This window comes from Lissotriton helveticus, chromosome 7, assembly GCF_964261635.1.
Source record: "Lissotriton helveticus chromosome 7, aLisHel1.1, whole genome shotgun sequence".
Lineage (NCBI taxonomy): Eukaryota > Metazoa > Chordata > Amphibia > Caudata > Salamandridae > Lissotriton > Lissotriton helveticus.
This window is the reverse complement of record NC_136068.1, coordinates 1,227,506,495-1,227,525,336: the sequence shown is the minus strand read 5'-3', so window position 1 is coordinate 1,227,525,336 and position 18,842 is coordinate 1,227,506,495.

The window sequence follows — 18,842 nt, the reverse complement described above, 5'->3', positions numbered from 1 at the left end:
TATGGGCGGCTTTCAAAACAAAAACAAAATTAATATCCCAATGACGCGAGGCTGTCTCCTACGAAAAACAAAAGCCGATACTCAGAGCCCAAAAACTGGGAATGCGAACCAAACAGACCTTGATCCAGCGGAAGAGAGAATAATAAAAAGGTTGCAAATGTTTTGAAAACACAAACCGGAGTATTTGAGCAGCACAGTGTGTGATCCTTCGAATGACAAACAAGGTGTGTTTAACGGAGCTTTGTGCCAGAAGGCATAAAGCTGCTCCTAGCAGCAAAGGAAGCATGCTGTTTAAAGGCTGAGCCCGACGATCCCCGTGGGTGCAGGCTTAACGTGTCTTAAATACGCAGGACATGTAACTGGAGCTTCCTCGTGGCATAGGGGATTCACTGCAGGCTCCCTCTCGTTTAAACTATCAACAGACTATTTGGCTTTTTATAAAAGATTTGTGTTTTTCAACCTAGTTGTAGCATTGCGCCACGGCATAAATGAGGCCAGGCTGACCATTCAAACGTTTAAAAACAGACTGCAACGTATTAATTTGCAGTTAACACAAGCAAGGCTCATCAGTTACGAAGTAACCTATAAGAAGCATCACTAATCGGTCTGTAGGAAGACTGTTCCATAAAAAAAAGGCATACATTCAAACAGCGCTGCAAATCTCCTATAAACAAGTACGTGCAGAAAGGTTTGAGTACAATGCAAACAAACTCAGAAGAGAGTTGTCCGCCGTTTATGTATGAAAGAAGAAAGTTTTTGCATCGGCAGCAATAACGTGTTTGAAACTTTTTGCTTATTTTTTTTTATTGTATGTACGAAAACTGCAGAAAGGCCATCATTGTGTAACTTGAATAAGTTCTTCCCTTCAAATTAGTTTTACACCCTAACACGCCCGCCCTCGGCGGTTGAGTAACCGAACTGAGCTGTTCCCGTCTACACTATCACACCTCTCTGCGGCTAGCAGGGCCTCCACAGGGGGGGCTTCCGCGCGGGGGAAATAATCTATTTGACGAGTCAAAGCCGGCCATTGTAACATAGCAAATACATAACCTGCAACTATGCTTTGCTCGTGGGAGGTGGGGGATAGTTAGTTACAAGGCAAATGGTGGCAGCTGTTGTGCACGCACGCTTCCTCACATCTGCAGGCATGGAAAGAGAAAGATGACTGCCATAAAACCTACTTCTACCATTCTATTTCTACAACACAGGGGCAGCGAACCGGCACCGTCTCCGGCGCTCCTCGTGCTTCCAGCGAACAGTGACCGGAAGGGCTCGCTCCGCGGGCTCTGCCCCACAGGGCAGTGCAGCGTCCCATCGCTTCCACCGCACCGTGAAAGGGGCCGTCTCTCTGCCCTTCTACCGTGCGGTGGAAGAGAAGCTCCCGCTTTCTCTTTCCCCTTCCAGTTAGAGCGCAGTGACCGAGGCGCGGCAGCCTACGGCAACGAGCTTATACTACGAGCCAGCTCGTCTGCAGGATACGGACTCCATCTGACTAGGGATGCACGCGTTATGTCTTAAAGCGAGGGGACGTTCATGCAATCCCTTTATATGGCACCTGAACCTAAAGTCTCGTGGTGCAAATCTGGCAGCCCGTGTCCTCTACAAATACGGAGGTTTTCACACCCGCCCTCTGCCTTTATTTTCTTATCTGCAAATACGGGAGAACTTAGAAACTTGCTCAATTCAGAAAGCACAACGAGGGGCGGGCGGGCGGGCAGCACAACCTTCCTCCAGCGGCGGTCGGGGGAAATGGCAAAACAAAAGCGCCGGCAAAAAAAAAAAGTAAACGCCCACCTCCGAATGACGATGAAAAAGGGGCGGGACTTGAAAAAAGAGACAGAAACGCCCATGAATCGCATCAAGACGGGGGGAAATAGTAATGACACACATCTCTTCCAATGGCGAGCCTCTATTTACGAAGCTAGCCAATGGAATAGAGAGGTGGGATTAAGCTCCACTGTTGAAGTCATGAAATCTTGGCTCCTCCCCCCACTGCTTCGCAGTGAGACGGTAGCCGAGACCTAAAAAACGATCATACCAGCTTGCAGAAGCAGACATATTGGTTTTAACAATGCTGTTTAACAAAGTCGCATATTCATATGTTTGCTAGTTTTTAGGATACACTTTTTGGACTCCCTGAAGAGAGGGAGATTTTTTTTTTAATTCAAAGTCCTCACTTCAACCTATGCTTTCTTTTTACGGCAGGGTAGCTTATTTCCTTTTTCCTTTTTTAATGGTTGGTTAAAACGTACAGTGACATTCTTTCACAGGAACACTTGAACATTACGACTCGTTCAGGTTACCAATTCACAATCATCTTCAATTTGGATGTGCAAAACTTGTAAATTAAGTGAATAAAGTTCACAAAGAATGCTGCTGGCATACGCCTGTTTTCCTACCTCTGTCCGAGTATACGTTAGTGTTTCCCTACAGTGCACATGCAGGGTTAACTTAAAAAACGTGTAGAATTACATTATTATTAGTTAAGCCTTTCATTTAAAAGAATATCTACCATTAAACATCCCCACAGTCCAAACCTTATCATGCGTTTTTCTAAAATGTAGTGCTTTCACTCACACTTTCTGCAGCACGTAGGCCTAAATATTTCAGGAGTAATTAAATATGAAGGTAAAAGTGGCAAATGGGTTACAAAATCATTTTGGATGCCAGTAAATTTGAGTCTTTGGGAAAGGTGACCTCACTTGCATTTAATTTCGCGGCCACTCCTTTGGTACAGCTCTGCACACCTCAACCAGCATAAGCTGGGTGCAAAATTATGTGTGTTTACTTTACCTATCAGATCTCCCTTGTAAAGTGGGATAAACCTTTGCATGAAAAGATTTTTTAAAAAGTCTGCCTTTGGGAATTAGGGCCAATGGTTCACTGAAACAGTGACTGTAACTTAAAAGCACAGGGGCAGATTTATCAATGTTTTACGCAGACAACTTGCTGCAGTGTACTGTGTGAAAAGGAGAGGGCAGAAATACACCATATTTAACAAATTTTTCCATATTTGTCCTGTGCTTGCACTGGTGCACTTTTGACTTCCTAGCACCAACGCAGGCACCCTTACATCATGATGCAAGGGTACCTGTATTGCAGGTAGGATTGATTTTGTTTAGGAAGTGACACCTTCCTGTACAAATCCCTCTGAGGCTTTTTCCTCTTTCTATGTGTGCTACAGAACCATCACACATAGAAAGAGGGGAAAAAACCGTAGGAGAAATAAAGGTAGTTCTCCTCATAACGCCTCCCGTGGGAAGGCATAGCATATTGCCCCATTCCCAGGTCTACCACTCATGGTGAATCTGAGAATGTGCCCAAATCCATGAGTAGATTTGTGGGAACACTCAAAATCCATCCATGGAACACCTCCCTGGGGCAGAGCAACACAAGGCAGCGACTTCCGCTGTCTTGCGTTACTCCAAATTTACCAAGCACCGCAGGGCCACGCAAGGTGCCCGGCCTTGAGTGGCTTGCTAAATCTAATTTGCTCTTGTGTTATCTTGCTGCTCTTGTGTTACCTTGCATGACGAAGGGCAACGCAACACTTTGATGAATCTGGCCAACAGTTGGTCACATGAAAAGATGAAAGTATGGTAAAATTATGACGACTCGCAATGAGGGAAAGTTGACGCCACCAAACTAAAAAAATAAAATAAACAATGGATGAATGTTTTCCACTAATACATTGAAACAGCTCCACATTTTTGTATGTGAAATGATTTTTCAACTAAAAGGTAAAATACATGCACTGCCTTCTGTACACGCATCAGTTTAAGTTGAGCTATTTCTAACCTCGGCATCCTGTGGTGATTTATTATAAACTTCCTGTTTGGCATTACATTGGACCACGCTTGGGTGTCAGCTGATGCTAAGAGCAAACTAACGTCAGGGAAAGCGAGGCGCTCCTCGAACAGCATCACATATCTTAGAAGGTCAGGAGCCATTCCAGACCACCCAGCCGTGTGCGTCAGTGCTCACATATTTAGAGCATGATGTGTACAGGAAGTAGAATTTCCTTCGAAGTAACAAACCCCTTATAGTACGATTGACACGAGGCAATTCCGTGAATGGAAATGATGACCTTTCACTTGGAATGCACAGAGCGTTTAAATTATAGCTACCTTACATACTTCAATGTAGTTGCCACCATGCCATCACAATTCTTCACACACTGTTTTTAAAACTGGTGGTAGTAACTTGAAAGACTGCCCTAAAGTTACACGGCTAATAAATGCAAAGCAGTGCTCCCTTTGTGTTGACCCTTAGAATTTTAAACAATAAAAAGTGTTTAAAAAAAAATAAAGAAAGTAACAATGGTGCACATTCTTCAATGTTATTTGCATATCTATGAGCCACTCACCAAAAGATTTTTCCATATATATAAGTAGTCCTCCAGCAGTACTGCTTTCCCCAACTCACAAACGCTATTCATAAACAAGCATTTACAATGCAACGGTTTTGCCTTTGGAAAAGTTAGAGCTATTGGCATTGTAAATGACAATTTTTTAATTTATGTTTTCTATTTGAAAACCGATAAATAAATGGCATTGTCATTTACAATGCCAATAGCTTAATCTCTCGCAAATGCCACACACACCGACACCCAATGTGCGTGTGTACAATTTCGGTGGCACCAACAGGACATATACGAGTGGTCCTGTCTGCATGCATGCTTCTACTATTTACAACTCCCGGCTCTGACGTCTGAGCACCTTCCCCCCAAAAAACCAATTGTTTACAAAAAGTAACGATGTGCAGTAAATGACCTGAGACCGTGACAGATTTGGCAAATGTTCAGATACAATACAGCGCTTACAACGACTTTTCTAGGTTCTACCGCTTTTTTTATTTTATTTTTTACAGCTAAAGGAACCGGGCACAGAGAGACAGCGCAATCTTACTGCACAATGTGTGCAAGAGAAGTAACAGGCCTATGACATTTTTCTGGCCCCCTGCCTCCAAAATAGACTACGTGATTCATAGACAATACGCCCCTAATGTATTATGGTCAAAGCGACTGTGAAATCAATAACGTCTCACTGTTAAAATTGATTTTTGTGATTTGGGTTACCATATAGAGCCAGGAAGCAGAGTGCATTAGAGACTATTTCGAAACGACTCAAGAATCGAAACAGCTATTTCCTTTTCGATAGAGACTTGGTCTGATCCAAAGCTGTTGTTACTGTAGTCTAAGCAAGCCTGTTATTTATAAAACGAAAGATGTAAATATCATTTTATAGTGGGTGTTAAAATCCATGGAGGGAGGGCATTGACCGTTTACACTGGGTGACGCTTCCGTGTTCTGATGTATAACTTTCTCCTGGTGATTTTTGTTTCTTTATAGGGAATGTACTGTCGCCCCAGGAATGCATGCATGCTAATGACCGAGTCTTGTTAGCACATTTTACCAGCTCATGTCGGATTCCTTGTAACAAGGATTTATTAGGGAATTCTCTCACGTCATCACATGTCTGGGTACTTCATTTGTGGAAATGTGAAAGGGAAAGGAACAAGTGCAGCTTGATCTATTCATACAGCTGGGTTGCTCTCCTCGTGGCAGGGCCACTTTGTTCTTTTGGACAATTTTCCTGATTTTTCAGGGAAATGGTTCTTACCAGATTTGTTCACTGTCTTGACAACTTATGTTCATTTTGTGTTTTTTACTGTTTTGTTTCCTGGGCATTTGCTTGAAATATTTTGCTGTTAAACCTGGAAGACAACAATTGTCCTTATTTTTTATATATTCTTGATAAACTATCGATATATTTATTATTGGCCAGTGTTTCTGGATGACATTTTAATAAAAGAAAACTAAAACTATCTGAACGTATCCGTGTTTGCTTTAAACTAACGATACAATGACTATGTGTGGGGAATGTTATCTGTCCGTCTTGCTACAAAATTCTATGTATAATGTAGGCGCGCAGAAGTAATATGTGGCTTTTGGCAATGTCTCAGTGCTTGTTTTATTGAAGGCATTTTGTGGCTGTACCCCAATATCGCGCAGTGATCCGTCCGCAGGTCTTCAGAGTGAGGGGTGTCCAGCATCACTTTAGAGAACCATTACATTAATGTCTTGTTTTTTCACAAGTGAGTCGTGCACACCTTTCTCTCGTGATCCACAACCTACAGGGCACCTCACACGAGTGGGAATAATGGTGGCCCAACTTTTTACACTGGTAATCAGCGGGATTTTTAAAGATGCTGTCATTATGTAACATTGTGGCTTCCCGATTCTCTCACATTCGTTGCTGATAGCGCGGGGGTGGGGGTGGGGTTAAAGCCAGAACAATCTCTGCATTGGCTCAATGTTCTGTAATTCTGGGCAAATCACCCAATCTCCTTATACCCCACACCCCAAAAAAACCGAATCTGACCGTGTGTAATGTAACCGGTGTCCATGTAAAGCGCTGCAATACATTCGGATCTAATTTGCGCTATATAAAACTGCATACAAATATAGTTTACTATCATATATATGTACAAGTGCACGATATTTGTATGCATGGGCAATAAGAGTACTTATTTCATGGCAGTGAAATAAATATGGCACCATAAATCACATTCTGGAAACAAATAAACAAATACAATTTAATTAAAATTTTTATTACAGTGCGAAGGCCAAAGTTAATGTTGCTTATTACCCACCCCCCCCAACTCAAATATGGTAATACATTATATATCACAATGAATGCATACACAGTCTGTAGAATTGCATATGCAATAAAATAAGCATATAAAGTTGTACATCCCTAGACTTAATATCATGTCCACACATATATTTATGTATCGGTTGCTGTCGAGGTGTTGAGGCAATTTTACCCAGTCATTGGCGCTTAAAAAACAGCACGGGAAATGCTACATAAACATATTTTTTTCAGAACATAGGTTTGGTGATAGTGCGACAGAGTTAAAGAAAGGGAAAACTACTTCCGGAGTAAGGGTAGGCCCTGCTTCTGGGCCTGTGATGCTTTGTCCACCCTGACGGTCACTACAGACTGCGCTCCAGCCGTCTTCACTATTGCGGCTCTCACTAAAAGTGCACGGAAACGGCGGTCTCAACTCTGCACTGTAAAAATAAAATCCTTCTTTTTGACAATGCATTCACCCTATTTGCCATTAAATGTCACAGTCCAGAATATAACATGAAGTACGTCTGATTTGCTTAAGTGAGCAATCCTTGCATTTGACTGTTCACACCGACCCGACCAGCACACTGCGTCCGAGACTGAGGCAAGCCACAGTGGCCAGCTGGACGGCAAACAAAGACTACAGAGGGGCAGGAAAGGCACGGACAGCGGGAGGGGGGCAGGAAAGGCACGGACAGCGGGAGGGGGGGGGGGCGGGAACGGGCACTCACCTGGACTTCTTCCGGCAGCGGTCGGCCTGGAATGAACAAAACAAACCTAAAAAAAAAAATAAAAATAAAAAACGCCCACCGCTGAGATGACGCGCACAGAGGGGCGGAAAGCCTACAATTTGCAGGAACGCACCCAAATCTGCTCTCAGGATGACGAGCAGATGTCAGTTCCAATGGCTAGCCTCAATTTATGGAGCTAGCCAATGGAAACAGAGGCAGGGACCAAAGCCACTCTACTCTTCTCATAAGGTTTTCCCTGCAGCTGCGCAGTGCGCAGCTCGCTAGTCAAAACCTAAAAAGGTGGGCAGGAACTCCGCCTATACATGCCCTCGCTGTTATGTGCTGCGTTCTGTGCCTCGTGGAAGGAGCTTGGGGAAGTGGTTGGGAAATGGGGAATATATACTGCTAAATTTGGAGGAGTTATGGAAAACAATGCGGATGTGCACAGGGTGTAAATCCATATACAAAAACATACCTGCAAAAGAGTAAAATAATTGTTATTCACCATAATTATACCCACATCTATTCCAATTATACTGCTGACAAATATCTACTAGAGCTAACCCTAGGGGTCGATCAAACGCTTCACGTGCCCTATCACTGGTACAGCAAGAAATTGTAATGCCTCAATCAATTGAAGCAAGGTATAACATAAGGTAATATAGGAATAAATGGAAAATGTCTTTATGTTTCAAAAATTATTTATTTAAATGTATTTATTATTTAGTAATTGCATGTGGATGTAATAGTAAACATAGAATAAGTAGGCAACATACAGCCCAACAAGGCTTCATTCACTTTGCATAGAGTGGAAAATGCAACACTCGAAGGCGTATATTTACAAGAATTGCAGCAAACCAGTGTTTGCGTTAGTTAGCGGCAATATTCTTAACGCTGCCTATCGACGAAAACTATCACCCAGTTACCGACGTATATACAATACGTCGCTACATGGCAATAGTATCAGCTAGCCGTGGTGACAACTGCCACTAACACTAGCGTCAAGACGATAAAAATGTTGACGCTAGCGAGAGAAAAGTGACAAAAGGCCAATTTGCAGTAAAAAAAACACACGTTAGTCAGCCCAACATCACTTTTCTGCCTCTAGAGGCAAAAATAGTTGATAAGTCCACCTCCTATTACAAAAATAATGCAATGCAGAATGGAGCAGCCAAGGCCAAGTTCAGCACAGGTAAACAATCCCCCCAACTCCCCCAACAGCCAGGATGACCAGCCAGAGTCCAGGGGAAGAGGAAATGCAGATTCAGGTCTTCATTTATGTAAAGAGGTGCATCGCTGGGGAAAACTGCGATGCATGCCATAACATGGCAGTTGATGCCTGGAAGCATGGACAATCTATGGGGCCCAAAGGCCTCGCTGGGCCTGCGTCTGAGACCCGAAGTGGGAGACCGACAGGCTGTAGAGCCACTGTGGCCTGGTGGTGGAGGCAGGCCGTGTCAGGCCCTAGCCTGTGGGCTGTGGCGGTAGACATTGAGGTATCGGCGATCGCCTTTACCTAGTGGTGAAGTCTGGCAGGTCGAATGGAGACACGTTGTTGCTAACCTGTGTGAGAATACCGCCTGGCGCCCCTTGGAGCTGTGAATGGTCGAAGTGCTCCTGCGCACCAATGTAGGGAGGTCTGCATCGCATAACATGCACCACCACTACACCGGGGTGCACGCAGGAGATTACCAACGGTGGGCCGCGCCTCTCTGCATCACAGGCCAGAGGATGTGGCACTGCCTGGGCACTGTAGAGGTCAAGGCCCCAGAGCTGCACAGAAGTTGTCTGGTGAGAGCGCTGCAACTTCACGCCTATGGGGGCCCTGTTGCATCACCTGCATCGGGAGGTACCCCAGCTGACTTGGCGGTGATTGCTCTACCCAGGTTTGTGAAATCCCGCCTGGCTGAGGCTCCTGTTGGCTGAGGCACAGATTTGGTGAGAGTGCAGCGGATTGAGCCCCAGTGTCAATGTCCAGGTGAGGAGAAGATGGGATGTTGAGGTGAAGAGGGCAGAGGGTCGAGTCGGGCCCAGGCATAGCACCTGTGGGTGGCGCACACTGTGCCCTGAGCAATCCCTGCACGATGGCTGACCTACATCACCGAGGGCACGTCATAAGACTGGTGGGGACTCCACTAACTGGCTCAAGTTACTGAGATCAGTCTTTGGTGGCAGTGGGTGCGAGGGGCACGGGGGCTGGTTCGGACACAAGCCCTTGGGTGTTCAGCTTGATCCGCTGTTACTCGCTGGGGAACAAAGAATCTGGTCACCACTGTTGGATCGAAAGAGGCAACCTGGTGGTGCTCCCTTTCCTCGCACCATGTCAGTTTGCTTTTGGGTGTACAGGGGACTATCCCTTAGTGGACTTGCTCTTCCCACAGCGCAGCGCCATCTGGTAGCTTCAGCTGCTGGCTCCATCTGCTGCAGCTGGTTCCTCTAACCCGGAGGTCAGCTATTCGAGTCCCTCCTCCACCCGCATGCTCCTGACTGAGCCTCGTCCCTGGTGGTCCAGTGGTATAGCGTCACTGCTCTACTGCTTGACTGTCCTCCTATCCCTCTTTCTGCTCTTCTTCATTGCTTTTCTACCTTTGGCTTTGTTTTTTTTCTCCCCCCTCCAGTGTTGTTTCCCGCCTCCTAGATGTCCAGCCCCCGCAGCATTACTTAATGGCTGCCGCTGTGCGGCCATGCACAACAGGCATGCCACTGGTGTGCTGATTGCGAACCACAGGCAAGCCCATCTGCATCCGTCCGTGCCCAGCGCCATGGACCCTGCCTCTCAGACACTCCACCACCACAACACCAGCACCCTCCTTGCCCTCAACCCTGGACGCAATACCATCTGCCATCACCATAGAATAGCCTTGCATTTTTCACCTGCCGAAACTGCAAACACATCTCCTGCCACATTAAAAAAACTGCGCCTCTCGCCACTCAGCCAACCAACAGCACTCCTGACCTGCTCAACTGCTCCCTCCTCAACATGTGGTCCCTTCACAAACATACCACAGATATCTGGGACCTCCTCGATGCCACCTCTTCAGACTTTGCCTTCCTCACGGAAACCTAAACCTACCTCGGGTCTTGACCGGACATCGCCATCCCCGGCGGCCACAAATCACCCAGAAGGACCACCTCAACTGCCCAGGAGGAGGCATTGCCATCATCTACAAAAGCACACTCTGGCTGACCACGCACTCTAATGACCTAACTGCGACCATGGAACACCTCCACTTCCAGATCTGGACCAACCCCAACACCACACTCCATGGCACCCTTGTCTACAAGCCCCCAGCCCATGACCCCCCATTCCCAGATGTCATCCAAGACCTCATCGCACCCCAGGCACTCCCATCCACCGACTACATCCTACTTGGAGACCTCAACTTCCACCTGGACAACCCCTTTGACCATAACACCACCACCCTCCTGGAGAACCTCACCAACATAGGACTCTGGCAGCCCGTAACCAAACTAACCCACATAGCCGGACACACGCTTGCTCAACCCCGTCTTGTCTGCCAGCGGGAACTTCAACTACAGCCACATCACTGAACTTTCCTGGACTCACCATAATTTTATTAATCACGTCTTCACCGTGCCCACTATACCCCACCGCCATCATCGCTCCCTCATTGCAGCTGGGTCAAGTACACCGAAGAACACCTCATCAACTCCCTCAGCACAACCATTCCGCCAACACTTACAGATGCCAACACCGTAGCAGACAACCTCCACCGATGGATCTCCAACTGCGCCGACACCCTGGCACCCCTCAAGAAAAAAACAGGCAAACAACACTCCAAGAAGGCCAACTGGTTCACTTCCGGCCTCCACTAGTCCAGACGTACCCCTAGACATCTCGACAAGAGTTAAAGCCACAACAATACCCCTGAAACCCACACAATCTTCAAATCCGCCATCAACACACTCCACCTCCCCATGAAAACCACTAAGAAAATGTCCCTCCAAGACAGAATCAATGCCACAACAGCAAGTAACTCTTCACCAACATCAAGGAGTTTGCTAGGTGCAACAGCGAGACCACAGACGTCCTCCCTCCCAAGACCTTTCAACAAACTTGGCAACTTCTTCCACCACAAGATTAGGAAGACCTACAACAGCTTCAACACCCCAGATCCGGCCACCACGCCTGCCACTATCGTACATAACCAAGCCGCACCCCAACAGACCATGCTCTGCTGGACCCCGCTCACAACAGAGGACACACTCAAGACAATGAAGAGAATCCATTGAAATGCCCTGATGGATCCCTGCCTGTACCATATCTTCTACAGAGCAGGTGCAGACATTGTCCCCCAGCTTTGCCACACCAGAAACTTCTCCACCAAAATCACCACCTTCCCCGACGACTGGAAACACGCTGAGATCAACCCTTCGCTGAAAAAGCCATCCTCAGACCTGACAGACTTCAAGAAATTCAGTCTGATCTCAGTCCTCCATTACCATTCAAGGTCATAGAGAAGGCCTTCAACGCCCAACTCTCCGAGTTCATCAAAGTGAACCTTGTCCTGGACACCTCCCAACCAAAGCGCAGAGACTGCACTCCTCGCTGCCACAGATGACATCCGGTCGCTCCTCGACCAGGGTGAGACCGCAGCCCTCATCCTATTAGACCTCTTGGCTTCCTTCAACACCGTCTCCCAGTGCACCCTAATCACAAGCCTCCACAATGCCAGCATCTGCGACAAGGCTTTGAACTGGATCCACTCCTTCCTCACTGGCTGGACTCAGCGGGTCAGACTACCCTTATTTCTCTCAGAACCCACGGAGATCAGCTGTAAAGTACACCAGGATTCCTCCCTAAGCCCCACCCTCTTCAACTTCTAAAGGCTTCCAGAGTGTTGGTACCAGATGTGTGAAAGATCTACCACCCCATCTGGCTCTTTTGAATGTGGTCTCCTCTGGCGTCACCCAGAAACAGTTCAAGAAATGAAAAAATGCACAAAATTCAGCAGCCAGACTGGTCCTCTACATTCTCGTGCAGTCACATCACGCGACACCTCCGACAACTCCACTGGTTCCCAGTCAGCAAGAGAGTCTCTTTCAAACTTCTCACTCATGCCTACAAAGCTCTTCATGGTGGAGGACATGCACATCTAAACACCGCCTCACATTCCAAGTACCCGCCAGACAACTGTGATCCTCCCAATTTGCCCATACCTCCATCCCCATGATCCACCAGACCAGATCAGGAGGAAGGTTATTCTCCTACCTCTCCACCAAGACCTGGAACACCCTGCCCCTGCACCTCAGGCAATCCGCGGCATTGACCCAATTCAGGAAGGACCTTAAGACCTGCCTCTTCGAATGATCCTCCACCCAGTCGGACCAGCAGCCTCCCTCACACAGTACCTTGAGACCTTCACGGGTGAGTAGCCACGGTATATATGTCCCTGATTGATTGATTTTCTTCAGTACCGTCCAAACAAAGATTCCTGGCTAACATACACCTGACTGGAGGAGAGGGGCCAGCTGGCCAGGATGCACTGCAACACATGTCAAACATAGAGCCTGGGAGTCTGGTGCAACGATGGGCCACTTGCACATGGGGTGGCGTCAACACCTGGCAGCTCCTCCGTGTTAGTGGACAAGGCAGCTGGGGGTCACTGGCTGCTGGGGCAGGTGACAGCAGACACTCTGGACACCAAACTAGACTCCATACTTGCGGCTGTGGAGAAAATAGGTACCTCCCTCGAACAAACACGCACTTCCCTTGAGGGCCGTGGCGACAAAATCGCAGTTGACTTTACCCTGGAGCAAGCAGATCATTGCAAGCTGACTGACAAGGTACACAACATTGAGCAATAACTGGCTAAAGTCCACCCTATTAACTGGAACGCAGTGTTGGAGGTACAGCAGGTAATAGCACATGTGAAGTCACTAGAAAGAAGAGCCAAGGATGTGGAGGGCCGCTCTTGGCAGAACAACGTGCAGGTGGTGGGTCTGCCAAAGGGAGCAGAAAGAGCTGATGCAGTGGCATATATTGCGACATGGTTACGTGATCTACTGCAAGCAGTTGCACTCTCCCCATTCTTCGTTTTGGAGCGGTCCCATCAAGTGCCGTTAAGCCATCCGCCAACATGGACAGATCCTAGTACCTTTCTCTTCTGCCTCCGACAGGTATCGTGACGCTGTCCTGAGGGAGGTGCACAAGCTGGGGGAGGCGAAAGTAGATAACGCCACAGTGCTTTTCTTCCCTGACTACGCCACAGGAGTGCAGAGGCAGAGATGGTCATTTCTAGTGGTTAACTGATGCCTCCGAGAGTTGGGCATCAAATACTCCCTCCTGTTCCCAGAAAGTCTGCGAGTGGTCTCAGATGGTGGCGCAATTGTTTGGCACCGCTAAACAGGTCTGAACCTGGCTGGAATCTACTGGTCGCCAGGAGGTACAGACAGGAGGTGAAGGATCTGCATAACAAGCTGTCATTCGCAGAGCCAGTCATAGTGAGAAGCGCACAAGGAGCAGGCATCCCCGCCACAACTACAGGCCACCCCCAATCTGGAGCAGATTGTACAAGAGAGTTGAAATGCGCTGCATGTGGTGGCTACGAAACACGATTGCACTCAGACACAGGATCTTGACACTTCCCCTTAATGCTCCCCCAGCGACAATCGCTCCACTGCGAAATGGCCATCAATGCGGAGCCCAGGCCCCCATGGATGTGACTCCTCAGACGTCAGATAACCTAATTTAATGTTTACTGGTTGTGTGTCTCTCCTTCATCCACGATTACAGACAGCTTAGGAGAGTTTCTGGTTTTCTATGGTTTCTAGTCTCTAGCTTCCTGTTGCTGAAGTTCCGGTGTACAGAGGTCAGCACTTAGAGGGGATCAGGTCAAGTTGTCAACTAAATGGAACAGAGCAGTTATTCAGGTGAGAGATGCATATCAGGGGTGGTGGTCTCCTTGAAGCTCTAAGCTGCAAAGGCAGGAAGTCCCTGGTGTTGTTAACCTTGCCAAGGATGAATTGTTAGAGTTCTTCTAATATCCCAGGGCCTCAATTATGAGGAGCTAGCTGCACTCTTGCAATGCTGTGAAGTCACATGCTTGAGATTCCAATTGCACAATCTGTCACATCCTGTTTATAAGGCCACGCAAAGCCACTTTATGTGGCTTTTCATGGACTTGTAAATATGTGCCCCTTTCACGCATTAAGCAGTGTAAAAGGGGCGATCAATGGGCGTTGCTGTTGGCCTTCCTACGCCAAACCATCGGAATCTGAAGCATTCCCAGGTTTACAAGAAACCTTAAACCTTTCGAATATGTCAGAATCTAATACCACCCCAAGGGTGACGTTTGGGAGGCGCTACGAGGATAAATGTTTTCTTTTCTCCTTATTCTCTCACTTTTTCTATGTGTGCAGCTTTCTGCAGCACACAGAGAAACAGGAAATACCTTGGATTGTGCAGGTGGGTGTCCCTTCCTGCACAACATCAATAAACTCTACAACACAGTCACCCTTGGACCATGGCGCAAGGGTGCCTTGCGCTGGTCCAAGGGCACATTGTGCGGAACAAAATTAGGGGAGAATACAGGGGGGCTTATTCATGAGCCCCTTCTGACAATTTAAAGCCCCTTCTGAAAATTTAAAGTCATTTTCTTGAAATACTTGTATTGTGAATTTTGTACCACTTTGTGCCATATTTATAAATTGACACATCTATGCATATGCATGACCTCATGAAGCCCTGTGGCACAATATACCTGCATCAAGTATGATGTATGCAGGGTAGTCGATCCCACACAACAAAGCTTCATAGCAGTGTCGCAGTGAAATCTATCAGATTTCACTGCAACATTTCTAGGACGCCAGCAAAACCATTAAAACCTTACGCCTGCCTCATGGCAGGCTTAATTGTGATGCAGTGCAGTAGGGATAGGCTGCCTCATGCACTGCTAGAGTTGCATCATGCTTGCGACATAACAGCAGCAATGCGTGACTTTAACGCTGACAGATACGTCAGGATTCCAGACATATCTGTCATTGATTGCGACATAGAGAACCAACCGTAAATACAGTGCATCATTGGTGTCGCAAGGAGGGCACAGTGAAAAGTGTTGTAACGTTGTCTAGTCACAGCGATGCAACACTTTTCATGAATGAGGCCCAGGAATGTGCCCTATCTTATTGATAGGGAGCATTCCTCACCTTTTGTTTTGGCGCAGGGCAGTGCAGCAATATTCCATGCAGCGCTGTCCAGCCCCTTAACATCTTATATGTGGACCCAAGTGTCTGCACCAATTTTAAGACCAGCTATATTTGGTCATAAAAAAGTGCCTCTAACTGAATTTAGTGGCAGTTTTTTTGCTTTTGCACCATACAAGGAATTCCATGTAAATATCGCCAGTATGTTTAGCGGCATTTTGTTTCACTGAAACGCCTACCTTGCATCTCATTTTGGTTAAGTCTCGCTAACAGAAGTGGCGATCTTAATTCACGTTTACACTGGAAAAGTGCCTCTAACTGCAGTTAGAGGAAACTTGTAATTAAGGCAATAAAAATAAGCTGCCATAAAGTAAAAAAATTGACGCTACAATGGTGTAAATATTCCCCATAACTTCTCCACACCAATTATCAGGTGAAGCTCACTACAACATGAACCAATTACACACAGCCTTCCCACATAAGAAAGCAAGACATAACAAACAAGCATTGGAAATGCAATAGGTCTCGCATTTGCTTAAGTTAGAGCTATTGGCGTTGTAAATGTTGTTGTAAATGGCTACGTCTTTTATATATGTTTATACAAATACTGTGTTTTCCCTCGCTTAGTACCCCTACCAATCCCAGGTGAGACCTTGCCCCCGCCACTCCCCAGCCACACAGCCTGCACCCGCCGCAGGCCAGCTGCACAGCCTGCCCCTGCCCAGTCGCACTGCCTGCCCACGCCATTGCCGTCACACTGCCTGCCTCGACCAGTCGCACTGCCTGCCTCCGCTTCTGCCCTGCAGAAGAACCTGATCTGGATGATGTCCAGTTTTAAAATGTACGTCATTAGCAGTAAGAGACCTCCAGAAATTAACCATTTTTTCACAAGTTTGTGTTACCTACAAATCAACAGATGGTAATGCCAGCATAGCACACTCTGTCTTTAAAATGCACTGAATAGCACTGCCTTGACTAATACGGACTTTGAATATTTACACAACTAAACAATTGCAATAGTCAGCAGAGCAGTAGTTTAAAAGAAAAACATAAGATCTATGACACAAAAATGGCAAACTAGATGCCCTAGTGTAGTGGTTCCCAAACTTTTGACTCCTGAGGACCCCATTGAGTCACCACTGGAAGCCGGGGACCCCCAAGTAATTTGTATGAGTTCAATTTCAAATATTAAAACAGTAATTAAAAAAAAAACCACACGTGTGCACACAAAACAAATACTCAAAGTACTAAGAATTTTGGGGCCAGATGTACGATCATTTCATTTAGCGCCTCGCAATTGGCGACACAATGCGAGTTGCAAATTGCGAGTCTCTAAATGAAATGTACAACAGTGTGTTTAACACTGTTTGGGATTCCAAATGGGTTCGCATTGAGCCTCTCGCAATTTGCGGGCGCATTGGGAATGCCCGCCCTCCCAGGGATGGTGGCCTGCTGGGCTCAGCAGGCCACCATGTTTGAGACTGCTTTTAAATAAAGCAGTTTTTTAAAAAATGCAGCCCGTTTACCATGCATTTAAAAAAATTTAAAAAATGAAACGTTTTAGTTTCACTTTTTAAGGGCAGGCAGAGGTCCATGGGACCTCTGCCTGCCCTTAAAAAATAATTTTGCATGCATTTGCAAAAGGGGAAGGGGTCCCCTGGGGACCCCTTTCCATTTGCGAATGCATTACCATCTACTTGAAGTAGGTGGTAATTGCAAGTGTTTTGCGACCAAAAAACATTTGTACATGGTTTTGAGACTCGCTATTTGGAAGGGAATGCCCCTTCCAAATAGCAAGTTGCAAAACCTATTTTTAGCGAGTCACAAACAAATTGCGACTCGCAAAATAGGCTATGTACATGGCCCAATAGGTTTTTGCATGCGCAAATAGGTTCACGAACCCATTCGCGCATATAAAAACGGATCGTACATCTGGCCCTTAGTATTTTATATTGAAGGAACAGCCCCTCTGTCACATGTATTTCATTTGTTTTATAGCATCTCTCATACCATTGTAGGATGTCAGAGCACTTTACATCACACACATATAGAGACATTGAATCATACATGTAAATCAGTGTGTATATAAAATGTTACATAAGGTAAAGGGGACTACAAGGTTCACATGTGATACATACTGGTAGGCATTTTTAAAGAGTGCTTGGTCTGGAAAAGCACAAACTCAGGATTCAGAACATAACACAGTGGCTAGTAACTTTAAAAATGTATTTCCGCCCAAATAAATCTTTTAAGCAGCATCAGGATAATGAATAACTGGGAAAAAACATAAGTTACTAATTGGTACCATGCAGTTTGCAAGCAGTTCTTTGATGACAGTTTATAGATCCCTCTGCTAGATTACGATTGCCACTTATGAAGTGCACAGTAACAAAATAATCTCTGTGACAAAAGCAGTAACCACGAACCTATGCACATAAAATACTGCTTTTCTAAAATGCATGTTACACGTTCTTTGCAGTAGGTACATTAACCCTCTGTGCTACATTAGTTAAGTCAAAGCTGCCACTGAACAAAACTCGACTCACTCTCCAGCAGGTACATTAATCACTGGCATTATCTTGACACTTTTATTGTTGCTGGAAAGCTGCTAATTACACAAGAAACTTTTCTGTGCTTTTAAAACTGCTGTCTACGGACCCCCTGGGAATGTGTCACAGACCCCTGGGGGTCCGCGGACCCCAGTTTGGGAAACACTGCCCTAGTGTATCAGCTGCTTTTAACCTCAGACCTGCAAAAAAAATCCTGCCCTACCTTTCTGATCAAAACACAAAGCTAGTGGTGGAAGCCGTGATCAATTCACACCTTAACAGAAATAGTTTAATAAAATACCTGTCTACTATCTGGGGAATAATACGTCATCCTCCAGATTACATGAAAGTCTTCAACTGCTGGCTTGCCCCGGCGCGCATACGTCCACCATATTGGACTGAATAAACTCTTACCCGTGAAACCCTTGGATCTTAAAAATGCCTCTGTTTCACCTCCACCTCAGGCGAGGCAAGAGGCTCTTCTGCGATGTCCAAGACCCCTAGAATACTTCTAATGGACCTTAGGAAAGAAGGCAGTATTTTCCCTTCCCTAAAGGTTATTTTTTGAACTGACAATCCAAATTCATATGTACTGTGTCTGATAACCTAGGTGGCGAATGGCTGATGGATTAGAAACAGTCCACCCTTTATAAAACATCACAAGCACACTTGTCTGCCAGTGCTGCTCAACCAACGTATGGCATTATCCTGAACTTCCAGTGCTGGTACTCTGCCTGCGTACCCAGTTCTTATGTGCAGCA